Source organism: Lissotriton helveticus, chromosome 4_2 (genome assembly GCF_964261635.1).
Source record: "Lissotriton helveticus chromosome 4_2, aLisHel1.1, whole genome shotgun sequence".
NCBI lineage: Eukaryota > Metazoa > Chordata > Amphibia > Caudata > Salamandridae > Lissotriton > Lissotriton helveticus.
Window position 1 is genome coordinate 139,579,174 of NC_136064.1, and position 25,675 is coordinate 139,604,848.

Genomic DNA, 25,675 nt, shown 5'->3' on the forward strand with positions numbered 1-25,675 from the left:
GTAGACCAGGAAGCTCGCAAATCAACCTCCCATGCCAGTTCTACTTTAGTTTTATCCCTCAGGGAGGGAGAGGTGTGTAAAAAAGTGTATATCGCTGATGCTCTGGACGCGTTAAAAACAAGAGTACTAAGGTGCTCTGTATGTGCGATCGGAGGTGTAGCAGCTGGTTCATCAAGCCTGAATGTTGACTGGGCATTCTGAATAGCTGTCAATAAGAGTGAAAATCTGGGTTTAAATGAGTTAGGTAAAGTAAACAAAGATCTGGCCCTATCAAAAGATATGAAGTGCTTCTGATGATATAATTGATGGACCCATATTATACCTCTTTGCCTCCAAGTTTTCCAGAAAATGCGTTTGTTATTGATCAAAATGTTTTTGTTATGCCATATAGGTGAGGCATAAAAGGAAGCAAGAGTATTTGGTGGTATTAGTTTTGAAGTACATTTGAGTATGGGAGTAGAGACGGACTGTGGCATTCGAGTAAAAGACAGAAATTCCTGAAAGGAGAAGAGTGAAAGAAAAGATCTTTCAAGTAAAGCCCATTTAGGAAGGAAATCAGCAGGGTCCGCAAGCCACTTCGATGCCTGATGCAAGAGAAATGATTTGTGATAAGTAGCAAGATCTGGAAAATTCACTCCTCCCTCCATCTTTGGGCGAATCAGCTTTGAAATGGACATACGTGCTTTTTTGGTGCTCCATAAAAAGGAAGATAAAATAGAGTTAAGCTTCTTGAAATATCTGAAAGGAATAGATAATGGAATGTTAGAAATGATGTATAAGACTATGGGAGAGAGCATCATTTTAATAGTATCCAAACGGCCCCACCAATATAAGTAAAGTGGATGCCATTTTGCCGTTAAAACTGATAGCTTTTGAATACAATTGTCCATACAGCGAGAGATTGTGTCTGGAATAGTCGGGGGAAAGTGCAGGCGTAAGTATTTAATATAATGAGGACTCCAAGTGTATCCCGAGGAGACAAAGTCAGCACGAAGGGTGAACTTGGTGAGAGGCAAAATTTCGCATTTATCTTTATTAAATTTATATCCAGAAACAAATGCGAAGGATTGGACTACTGTCAAGAAAGCAGGGAGAGAAGTTTGTGGAGAAGATAAAAACAGAAGAACATCATCAGCATATGCTGCTGTAATACACAAAAGATTGCCCCCTCTCCAATTATTTTATATTGAGGACCAAATGCACTGTTATTTTAATTCGGTCCGGTATATTTATTCATACCTTTTAATTATATTCTTTTGTACAAACACCGTTTCGAATGGCAGAAACAGGATACACCAAACCAACAATTACTGACATAACTTATTAAATAAACAATTAGCACAAAAACATATTTACAAAATTATCAAACAAAAAAATTATCAAACAAAAAAATACACACATTACATCCAACCTTCAATATACATTGCAGTGCGGAATTTTGCAATATACGAGATCAAATCAATGATCAAACTTCATAACATAAGCAGAAGTTACTACATTCAAATAAAAATAGAGGAATGTATCACAATTATCCTGAAAACACTTTAGTTGTTACAATTTACAATTCGCTCTTTCTGTGATAGCCGACGCGTTTCAAGTTTGGACCATGAGTATCCAAACCATCTTCAGGGCTTTGTGTTATTCTGTTGGGATGCAGAAAAACGTAGTTTTAATACAACCAAGTCGACCTCTATTTATAAAAATACTTCACCGTTTGGATAAAAACGAATGTACCTGTGTGATGCTGTGTAGTTTAACTTCTATCACTAGGCACGACTCTTTTACTCAACTCATCTTAACTGTGGTATTGTTGAAGGAAAATCCATGAATATCGTTGTTTTTGCGAATGCGTAGTAAGAAATGTTCCAGTGCAAGATTAAAAAGAAAAGGGGAGAGCGGACAGCCCTGCCTAACACCTCTGTGTAAGGGGAAATAAGAAGAGAGGCCCCTATTCGCTGCTACAGCTGTGCTAGGATGAGAATATAGAAAAGAGATGAGAGCAATGATCTTTGGGCCAAACCCAAACCAACGTAAGACACGAAAAAGATAAGGCCATTCGACTCTATCAAACGCTTTTTCAGCATCCAATGCAATGGCCGCTAGAGGATGTAAGGAATGCGAGGTCTTAGATAAGATATCAAAAAACAATCGGGTATTATCTGAGATAAGACGGCCTTTGACAAATCCAGATTGTTCTGCTCCCAGCAAGTCGGGTAGGTACGATTCCAGTCGCAAAGCTAAAGCCTTCGAGAAAATCTTATAAACAATGTTAACTAAGGAAATAGGACGGTAATTCTTGCAATGTTGTGGGTCCTTGCCATCTTTAGGAATAATACAAATAAGAGCATCTGCAAACGAACCAGAGGAATGACCCGATTCAACGAAAGGAGAGAGGAGAACACAAAGTTTGGGAAGGAGTACATTTGAAAAGTGAGTGAAGAACTCCACAGTGAACCCATCTGGGCCTGGAGCTTTATCCTTCTTCAGTGTCTGCAAAGCTTTCAGAAGTTCCCTCTGCAAAATATCAGTTTTCAATGGCGAGGATTCCAAATTAATGGGGGGAGTATATTGTATTGAAGAAAGAAATTGGGAGATGTCATGATCAGAAGAAGAAGTCTCAGACGTGTAAAGTGATTTATAAAAGTGGAGAAATTCGGTTAAGATCTCCTCATCCTTAAACTTCAATTGAGCATCACGACCAAAAACGAATTCAATATTAAGTTTATTTTGTTTGACCTTCAAGTAGTTTGCTAGTAATTTACCTGCTTTATTCTGGCCTCCGTAGTACTAAGCACTGGATTTGAGCAAAATATTAGATGCGTTGTTTGTTGTATCCTGATTGAATTGAAATTTGGCTTTAAGGAGATCAGAAAGGCATTCTTTAGATTTAGAGGAATAAAACGAATGTTCCTGTACTTTAATTTTGGCCAAAAGAGCTTTGGTAGTTTGTTGTGCCTTTCGGCGTTTGTTGGATACATATCTGATAATGAAATCTCTGGCAGAGGCTTTAAATGCATCCCAAACTACCGGAAAAGATACAGAACCTGTGTCGTTGAAGAAGAAAAATTCATGAAAAAAAGATGTAAAAGATGATGTGAAAACTGGGTCTAAAAGCAGAGAATTGTTGAAGCGCCATTTACGAGTTCATTTGGGTGCACTTAAGACATCTAAATGAATGGAGACTGGTGCATGGTCAGAAATTAGGATGGAACCTATATCCGCACCCACGAGTGATTGAGCGACATTATGAGAAACAAAAAAGTAATCTAGTCTGGATTGGGTGTGGTGTAATGGGGAATAAAAGGAATATTCCCTAGCTGTAGGGTTAGAACGTCGCCAGGCGTCTATTAATTTGTGTTGTTTTATTATTTGTGTGAAAAGCTTGTGAGATCTGTGAGGAATAAAAGAAGATGAGGAAAAGCGATCAAGAATGGGGTCAAAAACTTCGTTGCAATCCCCTGCAAGGACAAAATTATCATCGTAGTATTGTGTGATATGTGAGGCCAAAGTTTTCCAAAAGGAGGAGTCACTCGTTGTAGGTGCGTATATATTTAGTAGGGAGAGTGGGACGTTGTCTATCAGAAATTTGACAAATACCCATCTGCCATTGGGGTCTGAGGAGTGAGAGAGTATCTTAATGGGGAGTGATTTGCGAAAAAGAATAAGAACACCATTACGCTTGCCATCTCCTGGAGAAAAGAACGCTTCATTTACCCAACTTCTTTTTAACTTTTCAGATCCTGCAGACGTTAAATGGGACTCTTGTACACAAGCAATATCTGCACCCAATTTAGCTAAATAAGTTAGAACCCTTTGTCTCTTAATGGGTGAATGTAAACCCCTGACATTCCATGAAACAATATTTAAAGGAATATGAGAAAACTATGCAACATTGATACATGCAAAGATGAACCATATTTTGAATATGAAGAACTGTTCTTAAATATGAACCAATAAAATGAGAGAAGAAATAATGAGAGGAAAGAAGAGAGAGAGAGGAAAAAGAGAAAATAGTAGAAAAAAACCATGCAGAATGCAATAGGGAAAGAAGAGAAGATAAAAGAGAAGGGTGATATATATAAGGAGAGGATCCAAGATAAAAGAAGCAATAAGAAAGAGAGGGAGAGTATATAATGCAAACAGAGAGAAGATAAGAAGGAAACACAAAACTTACAACAAATCCAAGACATAGGAGGAATGGAAGGGAGGAAGGCCACAACGAATGATGACGCGCTCAGGACTCATAAGGAGGGACGGTGGAAGGGAGGACACACAACCAGCGGGCAATCAGAACACGACGGGAAGGACGAAGAACGTTGGAGTAATCTGTAAAGGAAAAAATAGATTAATGGACAAATAAAAGAGGTGGACAAATATATATATATAGGTATACAATAAATGTAAACAGACAAGAACTGCTGAACTGAATGTAAAGTTATGAGCAACTTGAAACTCAAAACATCATAAGCGAATTATAACCGCAATATAAACTTAAGAAATGGAGAGATATAGAAGACATCAACACAGATGGAAACAATTATTTGGAATGCGACGTAGAAGCTGTCTCCATCGGCTGGGTCTAAAATGAGTATAGGAAGCTTTTAAGCTGCAACGGATCCTTGTAGGTGTTGTTTTTTTTATTTATGGTAACCTTGAAGAGGCAAGGATGAAATAGCCCATAGCGCGCCCCGATCGAACGCAGCTGGGGCTGTAGTGACAGGGATTCCTTACGGCGGTCTGCCGTTGATTTGGCATAGTCCTGTGTAAAAAACAAGGAATTCCCAGACCAGGTAATCCTGTTTAGTGCTCTAGCTGCTGATAGGACCTGCAATAAGTCAGTATACTGCAAGAAGTATATAATCACTCCTCTTCGTCTCCTGGCAGATGAAAGAGATGATGCAGATATCTTTGAGCCTAGGCGATGAGCCCTCTGAATATTGAGAGTAGTGCCTTCCGGGAGTTTGAGGAGTTGCGAAAGAAAAGATTTAAAAATTGTAATGGAGTCTGACCCCTCTGTTTCTTCAGGCAATCCGTAAATGCGAAGGTTGTTCCTTCTATTCCTATTTTCCAAATGTTCCACTTGCTTGTGAAGCGCCAGTACCTGAGAGGGTAAGGACTCCATTTTGGATGAAGAAGAGGACAGAGAGTCAACGGTGTGTTCCAACGTGGTGACACGTTCTTCCATATTAGACCATTTATCAGTGAGAGCCTGAATCGCCTAATTAGTTTCTTCGATAAACGGCCTTAGTGCTCGAATCTCCTCCAGTAACAGGTCCATAGTGACTGAAGAGTTTTGTTTTGTGGGAGACGGAGGGTCTTTCTTCAATCTTTTGGAGGGCGATTTGGTGGTGTTTCCAAGAAGCAGCAGATACTGAAGTTGTTGATAACGTTGAGGTTTTGGATGGGGCGGTGGCAGAGTCCTCCATTGCTAGGCATTGATAGCGTCAACTGGTCTGAAGCAAAAATGTACGTGATGGGGGCTTGGACTGAGACAAAGCTTTGAGTTGGTTACCCATAAAGAGGAAGAACACCTACGTAGTTGAGCAAAACAGAATTAAGGGTGAAAGAGAAAAAAGAAAAAAAAAACTTATCATGTGCAAACAGAAATACACAAGCACCTCATGAAGATAGGAGCAGCAATGTAAAGTGATAAAAGTCTGGCAAAAACATATTCAAATCCAGGCGTAGTTATAATAAGTTCTGACAGCAGAAGGAAAATACAGCTGATAATAGGCTAATAAAGGGCTCATAAAAACCACAAGTCAATCATGAAGAAGACTGTATCTGAAAGTGTGTCACGGTGAGGTGCTCATATCAGCAAATAACGTGAAAAAGAGCAGTTTCTTGACTGAATGGCAGAAAAGTTGAAAGTCTCAGAAAGCAAGCAAAATAGCATGTAATAAGAAGTCTTCAAGAAGCAAAACAGCCAGCAAAACTGATATTCTGAGAGAAAAATGTCAAGTTAGGCTGTGAAAGGAGGACACTGAGGGGAGAGCTCCGTCTGCGATGAACAGGAAATGACGGTCGCATGCATCATAAATCTTCAGTGCCTCACAGAATGACGGATAAAAAGAATGAAGAAAGCTGCAGGCAGAGATAATAATGAGCTAGGGTTAGAAAGAGGTCAGCTCAAGATTTATGGACCTTAAGAAGACGAAATTGCAGCCAGGGCTTTAAAGGCAGAATTGCGTTAAGGTCCGTGATTCCGTCAGCATCTGAGAGAATATGGCGGCCGCGTTGTTCAAAGCACCGCGTCACTGTAGGAAACGATTAGCACAGCCAGCAGACTTACAGGAGGGCAGGAAACAGTGTCCTCAGGTCCACAATCACCTCATGAAGCTTGTCGTCCAGCACAGCGGCATTTTCAATAAAAGACCCGTCCTCACTCCCGTCCTCACCGGAGCGTCACTGAGCAGCAGCCATCCTCGTCGGGCGCAAGCCACGCCCCCCCTTAACTAAAACATACTTACTTAAAATGATTACCTTTACTTACCATTCTGTGTAGTAAAGGCATGCATGGTCAAGGAAATACATGGCCGCGGCATGTATGTGGTAAAGGCTGTGTTGTAAAAGCATTGTGTGGAAAGAACTGTGTGGTAAATGCTGTATCCCTAAATAGAGCCCATGGACATCATTTGGAGGTTTCCTGGGGTCGCAGCTGTGAACTCTAGCTTAGTCCTTGCTACTCAAAGCTCTCCCTTTGCGACTCCCGGCCTTCGAGAAGGCGATGTTTGCCTCCTAGTTAATAGGCCCCTGTGTGTGCTACATCAATACTTCACACATTGCTTTAAGTTAAATGACAGACTTTGTCCCAAACTACACAGGGTTAAGCACATGCTAGTATAGTGACTATTTGTGGTTCACCCTGCAAGGGATTGTGGCTGTTCCTTGACAAGGGCTCACACCCCAGTCAACAGAAATTAACATTAGAAAAATGTGGGCTTCAATGGGATATGTTGCACATATATACATGTGGGTGTCCAGCAGGATATTCTGCCCCTAAGAGGTTAAACCTCTGGGGGCAGATTTACAACTTCTGGCGCATCTCTGCAAATCAGCAGGGATGCACCAGAACAGATGTGTCACGTAACCCCCCGCTTGCGCCACCTCGGATGCGTTGCATTTACTATGCGGCGCACCATGGTGCATGGCGGGGCAGATGCGTGACACTTCTTGTGGTGTACGGGTGGTGCATTGCTGGAATCACTTCACAAGCCTACGCAACTGCTGCACTGCACAGGGGCCACCCATACTTAACGTGGTGCGTCACTCCTTACACCTGCTTCAAGCGGGCATAAGGATTTGACACAGCAGTGTCGTATAACTGTCTCAGTGAAATCTTGCAGATTTCACTGCATCAGTTTTACTGGGCTTTCCTGCGAGGGAATTCCCACACTGCGACAGAATGCCAAGATGAAACCTGATGCAGTTTTCATGTGGTGCAGGGCTTTACAACGTGAGGCATCTGCCTTGATGCATCACGTTGAAAGTAAGTTGCAACAGGGCGCATGGTTTACGCCACCGCTGCATCACAAAAGTGATGCAACGGCATCGTAAAAGTGTTGCAAGGGACTTGTAAATCTGTCCATCAGTGTGTCAGTCCCAGGCTGGGGAGTATGGAGCTAAGTTCAAGTTAAATGATTTCAATTTCTGTGCATAGTGCTCATCATTGTGAAACCAAATCATTAACTAGGCAGGGAAGCAGAAGCAATTTCACTCCTCTAGGTGTTAGGAGCCTATCAGGGTGATACGTCAAGGGCATGGACCAGTGGTTTCCCCATCACGAGGTGCATGAATTAGTGTTCTGTGTATGTTTGGAATTAATTTGCTAGTTAATATTATATATAATATATTGTTATTAATCTCAGATGCTGCACTACGTGAGGAGTGTGCGCTTTAACACCACCTCCGGAGAGGAAATCTTCTTTGATGAAAATGGTGATGTGCCGGCGGTGTTTGATTTCATAAACATCCAGATCTCCCCTGAAGGCTCCATGAGGCTAGTGAAGGTGGTGACCTATGACTCCAGAGCCCCTGAAGGAAGGCAGATCAGGATAGAGGAAGACGCCATGATGTGGAACACAGGAGACAACCAGGTGAGAGTCTTTTGGGGATTACACTGTGGGTAGGGACAGGTAGTACTGATTGATGCAAGGACCAGATAGATGCAACATGTGATCATCTAGACTCCAACTTGGACAAATTCCACACAATTTGAAAAACAAATCCAGCAGTCAAGACTTCTCCTCCATCCCTCCTAAAGTGTGGAATGTCCTGCCAGTACACATAAATGACTCCTCCTTACTTTTTGAGTTCGACAAATAGCTGAAGACCTGACTTTTCGAGTAGTCCCACAAGGCCCTCGATGTGCCTAGACTTATACCTGCTCAGTTCCTAGATACTGTCCCGGCTGCAAGTATAGTCTACAAATCTGCATAATATTACATAACATAGTAACGCATAGCATAGCATAGAATAGCTTAACATAGCATAGCATAACATAACCTAGCATACAATAACATAACACAACATAATACAACATAACATAACTAACTTCTCAAGTAAATGTTCCTTTATATGGATTATGAAAAATAATTGTTTTTATTTCTACATTGGGTGTTCTTATGGTCTGTTCAGCTTGGAGAGACTGATCTTCACGCTCGCTACATGTGCCATTTGCCTGGAGTTTGGAACTGATTTGTTCATCATATTTTGAGTGCTGAGTGTCATTTAAAATGTTGCTGTTTACCCTAGTTTTTGCGCTGGAAATGCGCCCTCCCGAAACACAGACAAACTTTCCCTGTGGTCCAAAAGTGTCTTTGTGGTGCATGGCAGCACAAAGAGCACTAGCGGCTGCGAGAGCAGAGTAGTTCCACATCTTTCGTGTTATGGTGCTGTTTTGCTCTTTCCTCTTCATGCAATGAAGCACATCAACTTTACTTCCCGCGCTTCGGTGTGTTATTTATTTATAAATCTGGACCACGCTCTTCTCTAGTTAAAATTCACAACAGATATGTTTTTATTAGCCTTACGTTAACTTTGTTGTGCGTCTTTTCTATATGCGAAATAAGCACATCAATGTATAGAGTTGATCTCCTGTGAGGTTCTGATCTCTGCAGACATTGCTAGGCATGGGGCATGTCCCAATGAGCTCCTGAATTAAGCAAACAAGGGAATCTAATGAAAACATAGTAAGAAGACAAGCAGCCATATCAGTTGTACTTCCCATAATCTGGAACTTTGGCACAAACGAGAAATAGATATCTTTCCCTTAATGAAGAAGAAGAGAAATCTGAACAACGTAAATCCTCTCTCACTCGCAACTGCTAGTCCCACCCTCATCGGATGGAATAAAGGATGTCCATGATATGACTAATCTCTACTTCCATGCTATGAACTTAGCATTAGACAATCTAGCTCTCCTACAACTGAAAAGAGTCACCTCTAAAGTATCAACCCCTGGTATGTTGGCAGGCTACATCAAGACAGAAGATCACTTAGAGCAATTGCACGACAATGGGGAGCTGCATCATCCTCCGACCACCTCAAACTACTAAAAGCATGAGAAACTCCTATTACGGAAAGATTAGATGATCTAAAGCTGACTTCAATAGCAAATAATTGGACCAGAACAAGAACTGTCCCAAAAGAATGTTCAAAATAATTATTTCTCAATCTAAGGTCGTCGCCCACTCCCCCAAGTCGATACAGAAACACTACGCAATTGCAAGGAATTTGCCTCCTTTTTCTCAACCAAGACAAAGAGCATATGCTATGCTATGTTATTGCCCAGCGAGCCCTTAGATTCCCCCACTTTTTATTTCTGGGTGACTTCAACATTCATGTTGAGGAAGTGGATCTTCCAGAAAGTAAAAGCCTGCTTGATTTTCTGGACCTTGCGCACTTGTCTCAGAGGGTCTCCCTACCCACGCACTCGGGAGGGCACACCCTGGACGTGATTTGCTCCAATTTTTCTCTCCAGGTGGATGCCCCTCAAGTTCTGACATGGTCAGACAACCAGCTGATCAGATTTGCATGGTCAACTTTGGGTGCTCCCACTGAGAGGGTCAAATCATTCTGTGTTAGTAAGATCAACAATAAAACTCTGGCGGCCACCCTGATTGAGTGTCGGCCCGCGCTGGGTAGTGATCTTACCACAGCGGTGTCGTCCTTCAATGATTGGATGGTGACGGGGGTTTCGGTCTCTTCTAAAGGGAGGTGTGGCAGATTGCGCTCCACTCCCTCTAAACCTTGGTTTTCCCCGGAGTTGCGTGTTGACAAGCAGACCTGTAAAAAACTAGAGCGGGCTTGGCGTCAATTCTATTGCCCTTCGGCCAAGGAAATACTACGTAAAGAACAGAGAAATTACTATGCTAGTATTAAAAGGGCCAAAGGTATCTATTATGCCAATCGAATTGCTAAAGCCAACAATAGCAGCCGAGAGATTTTTTTGATTGTGAATAGCTTTCTTGCCCCTTGCGCGGAGCAGCGGATAGTTCCAGCTTCAAAGGACTTGTGTGAGAGTTTGTCCAGGTTTTTTTAGGACAAAATAGCTGCTATTCAGTTAAATTTTGCTGCCATCAGTTTATCAAATGCCACACTGGATTTTTTTCTTCCTCTGAGGGTTCCATCGGCCAGGATGACAACTATTGACACTCTTGCCGAGATCAAATCTTTGAAATCTGGGTCACCGTCCGACCCATGTCCAGCAAGAGTATTGGCTGCTGTTGCCGATGTGGTTGTTCAGGAGGTGACACACTTAGTCGGCCTTTCCTTTAAATCAGCCACTGTGCCTCCAGAGTGGAAACAAGCTAAGCTCCTGCCTTTGCTCAAAAAGGCCGGGGTTGACCCTGCTGTGCTGACTAACTATTGGCCTATATCATTGCTTCCTGCTCTGGCTAAAATTGGCGAGAAATTGGCTTTCCAGCAGCTCAATGAGTTTGTGGAAAGATCCGGAGCTCTTCACGAGGCCCAATCCGGGTTCCGCGCTGCTCACAGCACGGAGTCGGCCCTGGTGGAAATTTCGGAAGCAGTTAGGGAGTGTCTGGACGGTGGCGGCAGAGCGGCTCTAATTTTATTGGACCTCTCTGCTGCGTTCGACACGGTACCCCACCAACGTCTCCTGGCCCGGCTCGCTGACATTGGAGTCAATGATCTCGCATTAGATTGGCTGAGCTCATTTCTGACGGCAAGATCTCAGCAGGTATGGCTCCCTCCTTTTTCATCATCGGCTAGACCTCTCATGACAGGGGTCCCTCAGGGTTCGACTTTGAGCCCTCTGCTTTTTAATATATATCTGACCCCCCTGATTGACTTAGCCGAACATTTGGGAGCCAAAATTATAGCATACGCGGATGACACGCAGCTGTTGTTCACCTGGCCGGGAGAGGCTCTGGAGACAGAGCAGATTCAGAACTGTCTGTCCTCAGTTTTCAATTGGTTAGCGTCCTCTCAATTGAAATGCAATGAGGACAAGACCGAAATCCTGCTTTATGGCCAGTTCCCCCCTGATTTTAGGATCCTACTGTGGCCGGACGGCTTCCCCACGCCATGTGCCTCGAACACCCTGGCCAAGAACCTTGGGGTCTGGTTTGGGGAAGACCTTCGATTTGAGGGGCATATTAAGAAGCTTACTGGAGGCTGCTTTGGGACCCTGAAGTCTCTTAGAAAGTTTTTTCCTTATTTGCCCGCCTCGGCACGCGAGTCAGTCACGAGAGCTTTAATCCTCTCGCGCCTCGACTATGCCAATGCTTTGCTTAGTGGCTCTCCGGCCTACTTGGTAAAGCGGCTCCAGATTATTCAGAACGCTACCGCCAGATTATTGGGGAATATCTCCAGGCGGATGAGCGTTAGGAGTTACCTGGAGAGCCTGCATTGGTTGCCGGTGCCGCATAGGATCACTTTTAAAATTCTGACTCTGGCTCATAAGGCCATCAACGGGCTGGGTCCCGCCTATCTGAAGAAGCGATTCATTCGGTATTCCCCCAACCGAGAATTGCGTTCAGCAGCTCAACATCTGTTGCAGGTTCCGCGTTTCGGGCGTGTCCGGTTGGGAGGGCATTCAGTGGCAGTGAAGGCCGCACGAGCTTGGAATGCGCTCCCGGCTTCTTTGCGTGGTATTGTTGACTTCACGGCTTTTAAGAAAGCGCTAAAAACTCATTTGTTTAGATTGGCTGTCTAGTCCTTTTGGTCGTATCAGGGTTTGCTGTTAAAATTCTTTTTTGTTCTTCCGCGCCAGGATACTCCGGCAGTAATTGAGCGCGCTACAAAACAGCTTAATAATAATAATAATAATAATAATAATAAAGATTGATTATCCCATACTGACCCACACATGCCCACCACATTGACCTCCCTGATGACCTCGCTTTCTGAACCTGCAAAGCATGACCTCAAAAATAATGCCAACTGTGTCACCTTCAACCGCTACAGCGAAGAAAATATCCCAAAAACGTTGCACGTCTCTGAACCCCTCCAATCACTTTATTGACCCTCTCCCAGCAACCCACCTAAAAGACTTCATCCCAATGTTAGTGCCTCTATGGACTGGATCATAAACACTTCTCTTCTCGAAGGAGCCATCTCAGATATCCTCCAAACTGGACAGGTTTCCACCATCCTGAAGAAACCTTTGGCGAACCCGTCTAACTTGAATAACTATTGCCCTATATCCAACATGCCTACCCTGGCCAAACTATTAGAAAAATGTGTTTACAAGCAGCTTAGCAACTACATAGACCATTTCAACTTGCTCAATCAATTCCAATCTGTTTTTCAGACAGAGCACTGTACCAAATCAGCCATGACCCACATATCTAAGCTGGCAGACGATGCCAAATCAATCCAAGCGGACATAGAGGTGTTCCATGCTTAAGTCAAGGGGCTGAACCAGAGGCTGATGAATGTTAAGGATCGAAGAAACAATATGGTGAGGGAGGGCCTAAGGGAGTTTACAGACCAATCAAAGACACATTCCCTAACTGAATGCATAAAACACAAAAGTGTCAGAGGGTCTAACAAAGTCTATGTGTGGTTCATTAAACTGACAAAAGTAAGTGTCAACTCATCTAGTAAATGTGAATATACATTGATGGATACCTGTGGTTTCTAACAGGATACCCATCAGTCACCACTCGGAACCGCCCTTCATCATTTGGGATTCCTGTTCCAAAATAGGTACACCACCGGTTAAGATTAAAGGTCAGATGGTATAACCTTAAGAAAACCTAGTGGTTGCCCAAGTGGTTCAGAGTGTCACAAACTACCCATCAATATAACATAAGGGTTACTGACTTGCAGTGCTAGTGTAAAGAAATGTGAGAAGTGAGTGAAAACTAAAAATGGATGAGGGAGCATGAATAAGACTAACTTTATTCTGTTCTATGCTCGCTCCACCAATATTAAAATAGCAGCATGAGTAGATTTAACAAATATCTACCTAGATGGAAATATGGTCAACATGTTTCAGCAATTACAAAAGACTAAGGAGTCTATTGCTTTCATCAGGACCGGAATATTAGGGGAAATGCTACTGCAAAGGGTTTCGTGAAATGTTAAAAAGTGACTACATATTAACAGTACTGCAACATGGAAAAAGATCACCTGATTCTCTAGGTGTGTTCTTTGCTTGCAGACGTTATGTATGTCACTGCAAAAAGAAACAGACACAAACAAACGCAAGTAAAATTACCACATACATATAGACGTAGTAATGTGTAATTAATCCACATTTAACAGTAAACCAGATTTAACTGTAAACCAATGGTTTAATGCAATACCACATTGGATATATGTTTTTATCAACATGAAATGCTTGGATGTAATATTTTCATGTAGCAGTTTGTGCTCCGTCTTACCCTTATTGTTGAAGCACATAGCTCCACCCCGTTGCCAGGCGGGGTGGAGCTATGTGCTTCAACAATAAGGGTAAGACGGAGCACAAACTGCTACATGAAAATATTACATCCAAGCATTTCATGTTGATAAAAACATATATCCAATGTGGTATTGCATTAAACCATTGGTTTACAGTTAAATCAAGTTCAAGTTCAAGTTCCGAAAATTTGTATAGCGCACTACTCACCCATAGGGTATCAAGGCGCTTGTGGCAGGGGAAGCATTATTTATCGAATAGCCAGGTTTTAAGTTCCTTTCTGAAGGAAATGTGGTTCTGTGTGAGGCGGAGGTGAGTGGGGAGAGAGTTCCAGGTCTTGGCCGCCAGGTAGGAGAAGGATCTGCCTCCCGTGGTTGATCTGTGGATGCGCGGAACTGCGGCAAGCACTTGGTTGGAGGATCTAAGTTGGCAGGTGGGTGTGTAGGACAGTCGTGTGTTGAGGCATTTGGGTCCTAGTTTGTAGAGGGCCTTGTGAGCGTGAGTGAGGAGACGGAACATTATTCTCTTGTTGACGGGAAGCCAGTGGAGGTCTTTCGGGTGGCCGGTAATGTGATCTTGGCGAGGGATGTCCAATATGAGTCTGGCCGATGCATTTTGGATGCGTTGGAGTTTTTTCTGTAATTTGGCTGTGGTTCCGGCATAGAGGGTGTTTCTATAGTCCAGTCGACTAGTGACCAGTGCGTGGGTGACCATCTTTCTTGTTTCGGTGGGGATCCAACGGAAGATTTTTTTGAGCATACGGAGTACGTTGAAGCAAGAGGATGAGACGGCGTTAACTTGTCTGGTCATTGAGAGGGAGGAGTCTAGGATGAAGCCCAGGTTGCGTGCGTGGTCTGTGGGTGTGAGTGCTGTACCCAGGGCCGGTGGCCACCACGAGTCGTCCCAGGCAGAGGGGGATGATCCTAAGATGAGGACTTCCGTTTTGTCTGAGTTGAGTTTTAGGCGGCTGTTCTTCATCCATTCGGCTACTTCTTTTATGCCTTCATGAAGATTGGTTTTGGCGGTGTTAGGGTCTTTGGTGAGGGAAAGGATCAGCTGGGTGTCGTCAGCATAGGAGATGATGTTGAGGTTGTGTTGTCGCGTGATGGATGCTAGGGGGCTCATGTACACGTTGAAGAGGGTGGGGCTGAGTGATGAACCTTGTGGGACTCCGCAGATGACTTCGGTGGCCTCTGATTTGAAAGGGGGGATTCAGACTCTCTGGGTTCTCCCGGCGAGGAACAAGATGATCCAATCTAATGCTTTTCCTTGTATTCCGACGTTGCTGAGGCGTTGTATGAGGGTGCTATGACAGACTGTGTCGAAGGCGGCGGAAAGGTCGAGTAGGATGAGGGCAGCTGTTTCTCCGTTGTCCAGTAGCATTCGGATGTCATCTGTCGCTGCAATGAGGGCGGTTTCGGTGCTGTGTTTGGCTCGAAAGCCGGACTGTGAGGGGTCGAGGGAGTTGTTGGATTCAAGGAAGGCGGCGAGCTGGCTATTGACGGCTTTCTCAATGACTTTGGCTGGGAAAAGGAGGAGGGAAATGGGTCGGTAGTTCTTAAGTTCAGAGGGGTCAGCTGTGGGCTTCTTCAGGAGGGCAGTGAGTTCGGCGTGTTTCCAGCTTTCTGGGAAGGTAGCGGAGTTGAAGGAGCAGGTGATGACATCACGGAGATGGGGTGCGATGATGGAGTCTGCTTTGTTGAAGATGTGGTGGGGACAGGGGTCGGTTGGCGAACCTGAATGGATGGAGTTCATTAGGCGGATGGTGTCTTCAGTGGTGATTGGGTTCCAGGCGTTAATGTTGTTAGAGAGCGGTTTTGTTTTGGAAGTGGGTGGGGTGGGCTGTTCTTTCAAAATGTTCTTAAAGCTGTTGTGTATGTCGGCGATTTTGTTGTAGAAGAATGAGGATAATGAGTCGCAGAGGTCTTGGGAGGGAGTGATGTCGTTTGAGGCTGCGGTGGGGTTGGTAAATTCTTTGACGATGTTGAATAGTTCCTTGTTGCTGTTGTGGGCGTTGTTGTTTAGTCGATCTTTGAATGCTGATTTCTTGGTGGCGCGGATCAATTGGTGGTGTTTGCGGGTGGCTGCCTTGAAGGTGGTCAGGTTTACTGGCTTACTGGTTTACTGTTAAATGTTATCTGGTTTACTGTTAAATGTGGATTAATTACACATTACTACGTCTATATGTATGTGGTCATTTTACTTGCGTTTGTTTGTGTCTGTTTCTTTTTGCAGTGACATACATAACGTCTGCAAGCAAAGAACCCACCTAGAGAATCAGGTGATCTTTTTCCATGTTGCAGTACTGTTAATATTAACATTTCACGACACCCTTTGCAGTAGCATTTCCCCTAATATTCCGGTCCTGATGAAAGCAATAGACTCCTTAGTCTTTTGTAATTGCTGAAACATGTTGACCATATTTCCATCTAGGTAGATATTTGTTAAATCTACTCATGCTGCTCTTTTAATATTGGTGGAGTGAGCATAGAACAGAATAAAGTTAGTCTTATTCATGCTCCCTCACCCTTTTTAGTTTTCACTCACTTCTCACATTTCTTTACACTAGCACTGCAAGTCAGTCACCCTCATTTTATATTGATGGGTAGTTTGTGACACTCTGAACCACTTGGGCCACCACTAGGTTTTCTTAAGGTTATACCATCTGACCTTTAATCTTAACCGGTGGTGTACCTATTTTGGAACAGGAATCCCAAATGATGAAGGGCCGTTCCGAGTGGTGACTGATGGGTATCCTGTTAGAAACCACAGGTATCCATCAATGTATCTTCACATTCACTAGAATGTTAAGGATCACCTGAATGCAGTCCGTGATAGGGATCTCAGCAACAAACTTGTCGATCTGGAGGTCCGCAGCCGCTGGGACAACATCTGCTTTTTTGGATTCCTGAGTACATTGAGGGCCCTAATGCTGGCATATTCTTAAAGAACTCTCTCCCAAATTTCATTGGGGCCGCGTTTGACACCCCTCTCGAAATAGAGCATGCTCATTGTATAAGTCCTCTACACAAGGACTCTAACACATACCCGTATCCATTCATTGCCTGCTTTTCCGCAATGAGCAGACAAAGCAAATTATGGCCAAAGCAGGCACACAAAGGTCATTCAGCCATGCTAGCCACAGCATTCGGATGGCTGCGGAGTTCTTTAAAGAGACTAACGAGTGCGACAAAGGCCTTCCTCTCCCTCAGGTCCAGGGTTCATCAGCTAAACATCAAGTACAATTTTTTTTAACCTGCAGGGCTTTGCATAACCAAGGACGGCAACTCCATCGATTTTATGATCAACAGGACCTGCACTGGTTCTTGGATGCCATAGGGCAGCAAATATTAGAAGTCTAATGGGGCGACCCTGAACTTTCCCATCCACCCAGACTCTCTCAGTTGCCGGATGGCAAGAGACAGACCAATGGTGGGACTTGGCACCAAGGCAGGCAACAGGACAGGATAAAACACACCCATGACGGTAAAGTCTTAGCCCTCCAAACTTCAGCCACTTTCATATCTGACCAGCAGAGAGACAACTCCTGTTTACCCCTTAAGCCCATAATGGAGGCTGAACAGGAACAGAGGGGGTATTGAGGGGATGGTCCAGGCTGATGGCCCCCTCATTAAGCCAGGCATGGGCCTATAGGACCAGAGGGACGCCAATCGGATGGCGGGCAGTTGAATATATTCTACACTGTATTACCTGTTACAGTGCTCTACAAATTCAAATCTACATATGTTGTATGCACCATTTAATGGTGTCCTTTGTATTGCTCCAATAAAGTTACCTGTTCTATTATCAGTCTGATAGGCGAAACCAGTTGTAATACCTGCACATACACCTGCCCTCTCCCCACAGCCCCCTCCTGCGTCCTAACAGTGCCATCGGCTTTACTTCGGTACTGACTAGGTGACCATCTTATATGTGTGGGGTCTTTAAATGCTCCGATGGGAGCCTAAAAATAATTTTTACTGCAACTCAACCAGGTTCCGACAGAATTTGGGGTCTCATAACTCCTTATAGGAGGGGGCTGGAACCTAGCGAGGGATCCAGTTTGGACAGGACAGGGTCACTGGACAAGGACAATGCAGAAAACATGGCTCTGATAGAGGATGTGATGCAGGATAATGGCTTGGTGGACCATTGGCGTCTGAGCCACCCCACAGGTACAGACTACACCTCTGCCTCCCCGACTCACGGCACGCTTACTCAGATGGATTACTTCCTCATTTCCAAAAGTGTGGTGCAGCTCACTCAGGAATCCCAAATCCAGGAAGCAGTCCACTCTGATCACCTCCCCCTCCTCCTCTCCCTGGAACTGGGACTGGCCAGTCCTGGTCGCATGCCCTGGTGGATGAACACCCAGTGATATCGAACCGTACCGCCAAATCTCACTTGCAGACATATATCAATGAATACCGCAACGATAACAATGGATCCGTTGAATCTAGTAGGACCTTATGGGCTGCCGCAAAGGCTACTCGATGTGGCCAACTTATGCAGGATGCAGCACAAGCTATCAAGGAAAACACAGCTAAGCAAAAAACGCTTGAAGCTGACATTAGGACATACACTCCCTTATATTCCATGCATTCTTTTCCACAACACCGCAAACCACTTGAGTAGGCCAAGATCGATCTAAATAGTCTCTTCACAACCAAGGCGTAGTACGCCTTGCAGAGGATGAAGAGAGAAATTATAAGCACGTGTAAAAGGCAGGGAGGCTGCTAGCAGCACAACTCTTCCAGCATGAACCGGCCATGGCTATATCAGCATTGAAGTCGGCGACTGGCGAGACCCTCACCCATCCCCAGGACATTACAAACAAATCTGCTTCATTTTACATGGCCCTATGTACCCCAGACACACGGGGACCTTTTTGCTATCCCTCTCCAGCTGCACAGCCATATCCGTTGCTAATGAATCAAATAAATCTATTTTTTTTCTCTATTCTTCATTGGATCCACATTATTTACTCAATCACTTTTCACGTTTCACCTTTTCCATTTTTCATCAATTTATTGTACTCATTCCCATATTCAAATTCAAGATGTTCATAAACAGGAGATTATTCTGCATGTCACAACCTTATTTAAAATTCACCCAATGCATTTCGGGATATTTCCCTTCATCAGGGGTATCTATAAAAGAATTCTTAAACGGGGGGCGGAGCTAGCCAGCAAGCGAGATGGACGCTTGAAGCCAGAGCTCAGCCGTGCGCAGACTAATAATCCTTAAATTATAGTATTGCAGCGGAAATAAGAGCCCATCTCCCTCTCCGCTAGCAGCCCGGAGGTAGAGACAGTCGGTGACGCCCGAAAAACAGAGGGAATACGTTCCAGTGGGCGCCAACGCCCGGCGAGCCCTGGGAGCCTGCAGGCTGTGAAGCCGTGGGCTCGGGTAAATCCTGTAGCTGGGAGGCGTAGCGCAACGTGCGGCTGCTAGCTGCGAGGGTGGACCGGAGGACTGGTACTCGGCTCCGACATCGGCTGTGAACTGCCGTATCTGAGGGCGAGAGGCCGGGGGCGTTACCCTCTAACGTAGCAAGGAGCAGCTGCACCCATAATGGCGCCTCCCCCCCTCCAACAGCTGCGGTGCCGGGAGATTGGCCGGAGACCGCATGGGCCTTATAATAACTGTGGGGCATTGCGGCTTCTGAGGCCTGTGCATTCCCATTGCCCGGACCTCAAAAGACATAGTGTAATCCGCTGAGAGCTTCGAGGGACACACCGCGACCAGTTTCGTGAGGACGGTGGTCCCCCCTGCCAGGGCCACGCAAGGCCAGCTCGGAGAGCTTGATAACGGCTGCGTGTGAGGTGAGTGAGTGGAGCCCGACCCGTACACGTGCGCCGGCCTCTAGCCTGGGCTGAGCGTTTGGGGCACGCCAGATTCTTGGGGCTGATACGAGCTTGAGTTGGCCCCTCATGTCAACGGAGGGAAGATGATGCCCCCCCTGCCCCTGGAGAACTGCTTAGCGGTGGGTTGGCGACTGGTGCCCCAACAAAGAACCTGATGGGTAGCGGCTGACTGCGGCTGGCCTCCCCCTTTGCTGCATTGCCCTGACGGCATCTCTGGGATCCACGGCGACGCCCCTACTACACTCCATGCTGAGGGGGTAGTTTGGCGAAACCTACCCACGATCACGACGGCGCTCTGACAGGGGCGGAAGAAGTCTGACCGATTTCCCCGGAGAAAGCCTGGTGAGAGAGCATACTACACCTCCCCGAAGGGCAGTGATTTGGCGGAGCGTGGCCGGGTTCTGCGCTAGCCGTGCAGGGAGGATTGATTGCGGCTTGGAGGCAAAGGTCTTGCAAAGTCCCCCTGGGAGACTGCCCCCCTGCGAACGGAGCAGCGGACTTCTCCTTCATTGTGCTGTGGGGGCCTGCGGCCTTCTACTGGGAGAACTACCCTGCCCGGAGGATAGAACGCGAGACTCCTCTACTGACGTGTGGGCTGTCAGACACACGATGGGCAAAGGAGATAAAACCCAGAGTAGACTGCCCTTTGCACAAAGAAGGCTGCAACAGCAAAGCCCACTTCCAGAGAGCAGGGCGGAGGTGCGACCAGAGGAGACACAAGTGGCGGGCTCGGACATCAAAGACATGCTGCTTTCCATGGAACAGAGTCTCCAGTCTAGCATCTCTGCGCTAGGCATCAAAATGGATGCTATGACCTACAGGATGGACCGCATAAACACACAGAAAGACATGATATGGCCGAGAGGAGGATGACGGAGGTTGAGGAGGCGCAAACAGACTTGGACACGGCGCATAAAAAGATGGAGAGAATGATACAGGTCCTACAAGACAAGACTGAGGACTTGGAAGCGCGTTCGCGACGGGGTAATCTCCGCATCACGGGCCTTCCAGAGAGCACACACACAGGCCCCATGGAGCAATTCGTGGAGAAGCTACTCACCACGCTCCTGGGAGAAGGAGTGTTCTCGGACATGTTTATAGTGGAATGAGCGCACAGAACCCTAGTCCCGCGCCCCAAACTGGGAGCGCCTCCTTGACCCATAATAGCAAAGCTACTTAATTATCGGGACAGAGACACTGCTCTCAGGCTGGCTAGGTCTAAACAATTGCTGCAATATGAAGGGTCAGCTATATCTCTGTATCCAGACTTCACCGCAAAGGTTCAGGAAGAGCTCTAATTCCACACAAGAAGCGTCTCAGGGAGATGGGCCTGGACTATGCACTACTATACCCCGCTAAATTACGCGTCAACAGGAGAGGTCACAAGCATATATTTACGGACCCCAAGGAACTGCAACAGGCGATGAAGCCATGGTCGAGGGATCAGAACTCGGACAATGCGGAGGAGCCAGACATGGGTGAGAGCGGCAGTCGTTTGGATGACAAGGACTGAGTGTCTTCTGTGGCACTGACATTTGCCGCTCACTGGGGAAGTAGTTAGCGATGGCGGCCCTGATTGACCCTGCGGCAAGGTCGCAAGAGAGAGCGGACTCGACTCCGGGGAATGAAGACTACAGACAGATACGTGATTTGAGACATGGGGGGATGGGTGGGATGGAAAGATGACTCGGACACTTGGTTAATGTTTATTCGTTACAGCACTCCGTTCTAGACACTTTAGAAATGCTATGTCTATTCTCAATCTTTATTTCGGCCAGTTTGACCATCAAAGGTATGCAGTAAGAACACATTTGAAACATTATAAAATCATCAGAAATAAACCACAAATGCATATTGTACAGAGTAAAATCGTTCCACCCTACACATTAACAGCAACTAGAGTGAAAACGGATAAAGGACCATGCAATTAAAATTGTTTAAACTAAAAATTATATAAGAACCTGCGACTTTGAAATACGGGTGCGAGTATGCCAAACATTTACAAGAAATTTAGCCAATGCAAACACAGTTGGACCCGAAAGATCAGTTTTTAGAATTCTATACATGGGGAGGTACTCCCGAAAACCAAGGTTTCTAATGAGTGGTAGGAGCCAATATTTCCTCGCGGCCTTGTAAGTTGGACAGAACAAGACCACGTGTAGATCACTTTCCTCCTCACAAGCACATGCCGGGCATTGCTTGGTAGAGGGCGGTGTTGACCAGGAGCTAGTGTAGGATCGCAGAGGTAAAGTGCCATATCTCCATTGGAGAAATAGCTTCCTGGCCTGCACGGGGGACATAGCATCCAATGCCCTCTCCAGCCTGTAGGAATCCTTGCATTGCGTGAATGCAGATGTTAATGACCCCTCACCCTGAGAGTCCAAGGCCATAACTAATTTCTGATCATGATAAGCAGTGGCCAGAGCTTTTCGTGGACTCTTTAGTGAAGCATTCACTGGATCAAGCCACAAATCTGGGAGCCCCAGTCTCATACAAGACTTTTGAATATATTTTATCCACGGGATCTGCAAAGCTTTGGGGTGGGTTAAAAACTCCCTCAGCTCCGCCCTATAAGTAGAAAGTTCTTCACTACTCCATAGCCTCCACCAGAAGGCTATGGGTCTGAGACCCAGCTCATCTGCTATTGGTCTCAGTCCCAAATCCATCCTCAACGGGAGGAGCGGAGTACTGGACGGGAGTGCAACTATCTGTCTGATGAAGTTGTTCTCAGTGACAGACAAACTGCGGGAGGGTATGTGACCCCACAGTTCCGCCCCATACATGATGGCCCCCCTGGCCTGTGCCTTGTAGATCTGAATAAGTGGCCCCAACGGTCGATATGTGGAACTTTTCAACATCCGAGCAATGCCCCCTGTGGTCTGCACTAGTTTAAGATTAGCCCTGGTCTGGTGTGTTCCCCAAGACATGGTTTCATTCAACGTTACACCAAGGTATTCAAAGGTGGAGACTCTCTCTAAACGTGATGATCCCAGTAGGGGATTCGGGCGTAATCTTGGGGTTGGGTTCAAAACCATAAACTTAGTTTTTGCAGCATTGATTTCCAACCCCCTATCAGTGCAGAAGGCCACAAAAGAGTCAAGGATCCTCTGTATCCCCATGGGGGTTTTGGACAGCAGCAGGGTGTCGTCAGCAAACATGATTGCAGGCACCCTGCTGCCGCCCAACCTTGGGGCATCAGTGTTTTCAATGCCATTGAGGTGGGCGATTACCCCGTTGACAAAGAGGCAGAACAGGGCCGGTGCCAATACACAACCCTGCCTAACCCCCCTGTCAACGGAGAATCTGTCCGTCAGTTCCCCAAGTTTCCCGCACCTGACCCGGGCATAATTGTTGTGGTGCAGTCTCTGTAGAATTATCAGAATATCCGGGGGAACCCCCATCTCGGCCAGAACACTCCAGAGTTTCCCTCTCGGCACTATGTCGAAGGCGGCCCTCCGATCCACAAATATTGTGTATAAGCTGCCACCCTCGAATATCGCTACCCTCCAGTAGATGATGTTCAGGCGAAAAACCTGGTCCACTGTGGAGACTCCCTTCCTAAAGCCCGCCTGATACGGGCTGAGGGCGCCCGTCTCTTCCACCCAGTCCTGGAGCCGGTTCAACAGTATCCTGCCAAACAACTTCTGTGGCACGTCAATTAAGCTGATGGGTCTGTAATTGGCTGGGAGCAGGGGAGAGCCCTTCTTAAATATAGGAACCACCTCTGCCCCCAGCCAAGTACTCGGGATTTCCATGCCTTGCAGAACTCCATTGAACACAGCTGCAAGGTAGGGGGCCCAAACAACGGGTTCCTGCTTAAACAGGTCCCCGGGGAGGCCATCCAGCCCCGGCGCCTTTCCCAATGCCAGCCCTGCTATTGCTACCTTGACCTCTCCCACTGATATCAAATCCCCATCGTACTCAGCCAGTCCGCTACCTATATCATTCATGGTTTCTCCCAGCTCGGAACTGTAGAGAGACTTGAAGTGTGCCTGCCACACCCCTGCTGCAATGTTTGGCTCTATTGCCGAGTGGAGACTCCCTGACCCCCCATTCACCACTCTCCAAAACGTTTGATGGTCTCTTGTTGCGAGGGAACTAGTAAGCTCCTCCCATTGGTTCTCCTCCCATTCGATTTTGGCATGGGCGACTAATTTTTTGTATTCCCGTCTACTTTCTCGTATCTTCTCTCCTCCTTGTCTCTCCTTAATACTTTTAAGAAGTTCTCCCTTTGCCTTCCTGCAGGCTGTATTGTACCATGACAGTTTGTGTTGCTGTCCCCTCCTCGAATTCTGAACCTTGCTAAAGAGCTCAGAGGCCGCTCCCTTAATGAGATCCTCGTGAGCCTGATATAGTTTATAGTGGGAATCTTTAGTACCTACCCCATTCGCTAGATCTCCCACTTTTTCAATAATAGGGATTAGCCCTGCGTAGAGCCTCGGGAGTTTAACTTGGCTCGTGGCTAGTTTTTCCCACCTGACTCTTCTCCTGTTGTTACCCAGTAGAAGTTCAGGCCTGTTCTCCTCGTTAGTTGTTATAGAGGCTTGTAGACCGGGGTGGATAAGATCGAGTTCAAGGGCGTTGTGGTCGCTATCTAGTCTCTCAGTGACCCTAAAGTCCAGAATAGAAGACCAATTCACTACCTGTACAAGGGGATAGTCCAAGCGGGACTCTCTTCCCACTCTGTTATACGTAGTTTTACTTGGTATATCTGACTTAATACGCCCATTGCAGGCTCTAATTCCAAACTTTAGGGTGAGGGCAGTGATCTGCAGTGCGACAGGTGTCCAAGCCTTCGGGGGAGGTGCTACTACAGAGGGCACTGACCACATGGACTCTTCTTCTATAGGGAATCCCTCTAAGAGACCAGCCAGTGGCTCAAAATGAGAATTTAGGTCCCCTCCCAATACATAGGGTATATCTCTTGGCATTTCAGATAGATAAACTGAAAGTTCATCTATAGTGGAAGATTCTCTCGAAACTCCCACAGGCCTGGAGTAGATATTTATCAAGACCAGTTTCGCTAAATTCGGCCATACCAATTGAACCACTAGGATGTCATCTGATGGCACCGGTAAACGTATAGCCTGGCAACCTAGGTGGGATGCCACCCAGGTAATAAGTTCACCTGAAGGGCGGCCCTTGCCCTCCCACCTGGCCGGGATGGAAAATGACAGGTAGCCCGGTGCCTATGTTCTTCCCTAGCCCAGGTCTCCTGGAACATGCAAACATTCCCAGACTCAATATATGTTACCCAGTCTTGAATATCCAACTTGTTAGCTAGGCCGGCGCATTCCACCAGATTAATCTCAAGTGCGCCGGACCAACATCGGGGAAGATTACAGGGGTAGGAGTGAGAGGGGAACCAATGCCAGGTACTACTCCAATTGTTACATCAGGACCATTGTCGATGGTAGAACCAGTTGGATCAGAAGGTTCACTGGAAACAATGTCCGAGGTCATAGGATTAAGGTCAGAGTTTGAGGACAGTCAATCAACCCCTTCTAGGCCACTCAGGCAATTAAAACGATTGTAGTCCAAAAAAGGTGTTTCCGGAAGTCGGTAGGCTGGGCGTGGAGGATATCCCCTGTATCTTGGTCTCGGTTCAACCCTTGTCCAATTGCCTTGTGGCAAATCATGGTGCATGCTAGAAGGGGGAAAGAAGAAAGAAACTGGAAGAGTCTGTATGGTGGAATCCAAAGATCTGTTTGACCCAGCGCAAATATGTAATACTGTCCCAGGGTCTCGGAAAGTCACCATAATGCAGTCCCCTATTATTGTTTTCCTCGTCTTCCCCAACCACGGTACCCTTCTCACCATAATGATCTCGTTGTTGAAATGGGCTGGGAGAGGTCTGTTCCAATTCAACCATTTAATGATTTTCCTCTTGAGTGATTGCAAATTCTCAGTTTCGCCCATTTCAAGAGGGGGGGCA